Here is a 6,000-nt window from a genome sequence, read left to right on the forward strand (position 1 = left end):
ACCAAGGCAGCAGGTAGAAGACTTAGAAGTGCAAGACTTAAGAGGATCCAGAGGAAGTTTATGACTCTAATGACCTGCATAGTATCGTGGACTCAGATGAAGATGAAAGAACTCATAAGAAGTGGCCAGAGTTTAGACCAGAGACCGACATGGCAGACCCTAAGTTTGTGAAAGGTCTAATATTTGGAAATGCCATCATATGCAGAAAAGCAGTGAGAGAGTACTCCATAAAAAATGGATATGCCGATATGCGTTTCACAAGAAATGAGAAGTTCAAACTGTATGTGGTTTGTGCAATGGGTTGCCCTTGGTTTATGTGGGTAGGAAAAGGACATAGAGATGATTCAATTCAAATAAAGAAGATTAACAAGCATCATGAATGTGGAAGAAAGCATGGTAATAGAAATGTCTTCAGAAAATGGGTGACTGAGAAGTATTTGGAAAGGATTAAACTGAATCCTACTTGGGAAGCTGAGTCCTTAATGCAAACTGTTGAGCAGGAATGGGATGTGAGGTGTACTAAGAAACACGCATATAGAGCACTTAGAATGGCCAAGCAGATTATTGAGGGGTGTCATGCTGAATAGTATTCAAAGCTGTGGGATTACTGTGCTGAGATTATAAGGACTAATCCAGGAAGCACATATAAAATTCATATGGATTGAGGCAATTTTCAAAGACTTTATGTGTGTTTGGATGCATGTAAGGAAGGATTCAAGAAAGGGTGAAGACCATTTGTGGGACTGGATGACTGCCACTAAAAAGGTCCATTTGGTGGTCAATTGCTTATTATAGTGAGGGTGGATGCAAATGATGAGACATGGGTAATTGCGTATGCAGTTGTAGAGATGGAGAAAAAAGATTCTTGGGTGTGGTTTTTGAAGCTACTGAGGAATGACATAGACATTGTTAATTACCATGGGTGGACCTTCATCTTTGACAAACAAAAAAGATTAATTTCAGCTTGTAGGCAAGTATTGCCATATTCCCACCACAGGTTCTATGTTAGACACTTGGACACCAATTTCAACTCATTGTACAAAGGGAAAGCTTTGAAAGATGCTTTATGGAATTGTGCTAGATCAACAACATCTGCCCACTTCAACAGAAACATGGATGAAGTCAAGAGACTGGATGAAGATGCTTGGAAGTGGCTATGCAATAGGCCTGCCCCATCAGTGGAGCAAGTCACACTTCAATACCTTCCCTCAATGTGACATGTTGTTGAACAACATTTGTGAGAGTTTTAACTCAGTCATCTTGAAGGCAAGGAGTAAGTCCATTCTGACTATGTTAGAGATGATAAGGACAATGTTAATGAAAATAATACAGGTGAGAAGGGACAAAATGATGAAGGTTAATGGGAATATTTGCCCTAAGATAAAAAAGAAATTAGAAGATAACAAGTTGAATTCCATGAGATGCATTGCGAGTTGGAATGGAGGTGATAAATATCAAGTGGCAACAGGTGCTAGTGAGAGTTACATTATTGATCTGAAGGAGAAAACATGCTCATGTAGAAGATTCCAGCTTACTGGAATCCCATGCATGCATACTTGTTCAGCCATTAAATTCTTGAGAGGGGATGCTGAAGACTTGTTGGCTGAATGATACACCAAAGAAAGATATTTGGCCTCATACCAATGTCTCATAAACTCAGTGAATAGAATGGGTCTTTGGGAACCAAACGATGGACCTGATATGACTCCACCTGAATACACAAGACACCCTGGGAGACCTAGAATGAAAAGGAAAAAGTCTGTTGGTGAGAGAACCCAACAAGAAGGTGAACCAGAAAGTGTTGGTAGGCAAGACCAAGTGACTGTGAAGTGTTCAAAATGCCACAGGGAAGGCCACAACTCACGAACTTGTCATAGGCACCTGCCACCAAGTCAGAGGGGTGCACAAAGGAGAGGAAACCAAGCAAACAATGAGGTATGTGAGTTGTTGCAGTGTTTGTGTATTTATTTCATTCGTGAACCATGCCACCTCTTAATCCTATTTGTATGTTATACATTTGGCAGGCATGAGAGAGATGTGCTCAAACTACAAATTGAAGTGCATGGGGATCCAAGTTTATGCAGTATATGTTGAAAGTGGATAGGAATGTTTTGAAAACAATTTTTGTGGTATTTTGTTGTAATTTGTGGTACTTTGATGATCTTTTGGCAGCATTGTGTATGGGTATTTTGTTGAAATTAGGTACTTAGAAATTCACAACAAATGCATGGGTATTTTGTTCTAATCCACAAGACTAAGGCATGAGTATTTTGTATGGGTATTTTGTTGAAATTAGGTACTTAGAAAATCCACAACAAATGCATGGGTATTTTGTTGTAATCCACAAGACCAAGGCATGGGTATTTTGTTGTAATTATGTATGGGTCAAAAATCCTAGAACTGGCACCCTCCCCTTTGCTGCACAAGAAAGCATCAACAAATTCAAATAGCAACAAAAAAACCCACCCGAACACAAAAATTAAACTTCTCATACCCCATATCGTGGACAAATGAATGAATCTCCTCCTAGGATTCGCATCAGTCCATGACGTGAACAATAACACTCTGTCGCCACATCTACAAGCCACGACATCCATTGTTGAAGAAAACACTAAGTTCACCCAATTCCACCCAAGATCTGCACTTCGTTTTGAGATAGAAGCAGAAGAATGAGCATAACTAATGCTTTGGGGGGCGTGGGATTCGCAGAAATGCCTGCTGCAACGGGCATCTTATTTCAAATCAGGAATTTTTTTTTTCTAAAAACAAATCAGTGGCTTTTTAATTTTTTATTATTATTTTAGCTGACGTGTCAGTGTGTCAGGCCACCTGGCACTGGGTTTTGGGGAGAAAACATTGGGCCAGGGCTGATGAGGATGATTTGGGCAAGAACGAATGACCTTGCGCCACGTGGAGTCCAACGATGCGCCCAGGTGCTGACTGGTCATGGCCACGTCATCGTTTAACAAACCTCTTGACGGTCAAGCTAACGGAGTTATGAACGTGCTACGGATTCATACTTGAGGTACTAAAATGAAGTTTGCTCTTTCTTTTTTTACCCTTCTCCACCTCCCACACTCTCTCTCTTCCCTCTCTCCAGCCAACCCTCCCAACCTAGCCCCTCTCGACCCCAACTATAGCTCGTAGGGGGATGGTCGGCACTAGGGGGACCCGCCGGTGGCCTTGGGCCGCCGGGAAATAGTCGGCCTTGGTTGGGCTGAGGTGCACACAAGGAGGAAGTCACGTGGGGGAGGAGAGGGAAGAAAGGGATGGCTGAGGGGAGATAGAAGAGCTGCGGGCTGGTAGTGCTGCATCGGCTAGGCTTGGTCTGAGTTGGCCTGGTCACAGCTGGACTGTGCGAAGTCACGCGAAAGAGAAGGGAGACACGGGGAAGACGAAGAAAAATGAAAGAAAAGAGAGAGAAAGACTCGAGTATGTGGAAGGGGAGGATCCAGCTGGTTGTGGTGGGAGTGGGGTTGGGAGGGTTGGCCGGAGAGAGGGAAGAGAGAGAGAGATAGGTGGGAGGTGGAGAGGGGTAAAAAAGGAAAAGAGGAAGAAAAATTCTTTTTTTTTTTTCAATTTAAATTTTAGATGAGGTATGTTTTTGAATGATTTCGTAGATGATAGATGTAGTTGAAATACTCCTATAGTTTAGTGTCTAAATTGAACTTTAGCCAAAATATTTTGTGCCTCAAAAGGCCATGTCATTTGAAATTAACTTTTTTTTTTTTTCTTAATTATGTTGTTTACATCTGTATATATTAAATACCTAATTTAACCCTATTTGTATATTTGAAAAACTCAATTCATTTTCTTCTCAATTCTTTCTTCTTAGATCAATAACGCAAAATCATAATATTGATATAATGATGAGTCTCACAATTATTTAAGAATACAATCACCTGCTCCAACGTTGACAAATCATGGTTTGTGTTTTCATCTTCTCATATTGGGGCTATAAGTAGTTTCATTTAGTTTGTGGATTTGTTGGACGGTGTTTTGGTGATGGATTTATTGATTGGGTTCTTCATTCCTTTCTACTGACAAACTCTTTTTGCTTGAGAAGACATGTAATGTGCAAATCACCAAAAAAGTCCAAAATTAAACAATGAGATCCACAACTAATAGAAGGACTTTGGACAACGTTGAAAAATTATAATTTTTAATTAAAACTTGAAGAAAAATCTACAGCAATTGAATTTTTGACAACCCAAGCAAAACCTTAAATTAGTTTGTAATCAATTTGATGTGGAAGAGTGTGAATCCTTGTAGCAGTAAAGATTGTAATACTTTTATTAATTTGTTTAATTCTAATGTGGCCTTGAGAAATTAGATCTAAAAGAAACAAATATCAATTGTAAAGAAAGTACCGATCAATTAGTCTGTTGTTTAATTCATAATATCAATTGCTTATTGGATCAAATATCAATTGAAAATTACAAATTTTCTTTTTATTGGATCTGTTTAATTCTGTTTATAAATTGTGATCTGTATGTCATTTGTTTTGTAAATGTTTTGCTGCATACTTTGCCAATTTTACCTGTTATCAAATGAGAAATCATATGCTGCTCTAATGCTCTTCAATGATTTCTCCAACCAGCAAAGGAGGTGGGCAGCCCACTAGCTTCAAACTAAAATATTAAGACATTAATTATAGAAAATTGTAAGGCAACAAAGGAGGGGCCAATTGGGTATTTAACTAAAGATGATGTGGATAAATTAGCTAAAAATTAAGAGGGCTGCTATTTGCACACCCTTTTAAAAAAAAAAAAATAAAAAACTAAAGAAAAAAGTCCAACACACCCCTCCCTCATTCCCTCACCCAACTCAGACCAACACACACCTCTCCCTCCCTCACCCCGACCACTCCCCCCCTTGGGTCCTTCACCCAACCCACCACCCCCCAGCCCCCCCCCCCCCCCCTTCAGCTGACCACCTCCCTCCCTCCCTCCCCCCCTTCACCCAACCCACCCAACCCACCTCTCACTCCACAAAATCACCAACTTTCAAAATACTAAATAACAACAAGCAATCTTATATGGGTTTTAAAGCCCATGAGGAAAGGAAGAGAACATTACCAAAATTGTGGCCATTGGTGGCAGAAAACGACCAGAATTAGCAAAGAAAGCTGGCAGCAGTCGAAGCTTCTCAGCTTCGATCCGGATTGTACGGCGGCGGTATGAAGGATTGGACCCCACAGGGAGGTCGGCACCGGCAAGACGAAGAGATCCCGACCGGTCTCTCGTTGGGAGGTGGCCGGACAATGAAGATCTAGCCGGGTCGGGTCGCGGTCCGACTGGGTTTGTACGGGTCTACAATTTTTTTGGAGTCTGATTGGGGTGTGTTAGTCTTTTCTCATTGGTTTTTTTTTTTTTTTTTTTTTTTATTAAGAAGGGTGTGTAAAAAGAAAAAAAATGGTATGCAAATAACAGCCCTCAAAATTAATTAAATTCAAATGATATGACTTGTCCATGTCATTGAGACACAATTGAGCACTAAATTTGAGGCACTCTAGCATTGCTCTATTTCATATGAGATATTATTTTAGGATGAATTAACAATTGTGATTTATAGTAAAACAACATAGAAATGCATATGGTCCCAAAAAAAAAAAAATTGCGCGTGGGATAAGCAAGAATTTTTTACATAACATCCAACATAAGCCATAAGGTCTAGAATCTGAACCTTTCCCTCGGAGTTAAGATAACGACTTCGGATATGGTCAGCTCCCATAATATGATGGATAGTGTGTACAAGGCTTGGGAACAAATTCACCGCCGTATGGATGACCGGCAAGAACTAGCGATTCTAGCTTCATATAAGTAAGTTGCAACCTACAATCTGAACTGAGAACAGGATTTTGGAGTTGGCTCACTTTCACGGAATCGTGACCCTTTGATTCAAGCTCCATGCCAAATGGAACAACCCTCGAACAAATTACCTTACACTACAATTGATAGCCCCAAATCACACCAAACACAATATCAAATATCTCCAGTG

The sequence above is a fragment of the Dryas octopetala genome, chromosome 8 (genome assembly GCF_963921425.1).
Source record: "Dryas octopetala chromosome 8, drDryOcto1.1, whole genome shotgun sequence".
Taxonomy (NCBI): Eukaryota; Viridiplantae; Streptophyta; class Magnoliopsida; order Rosales; family Rosaceae; genus Dryas; species Dryas octopetala.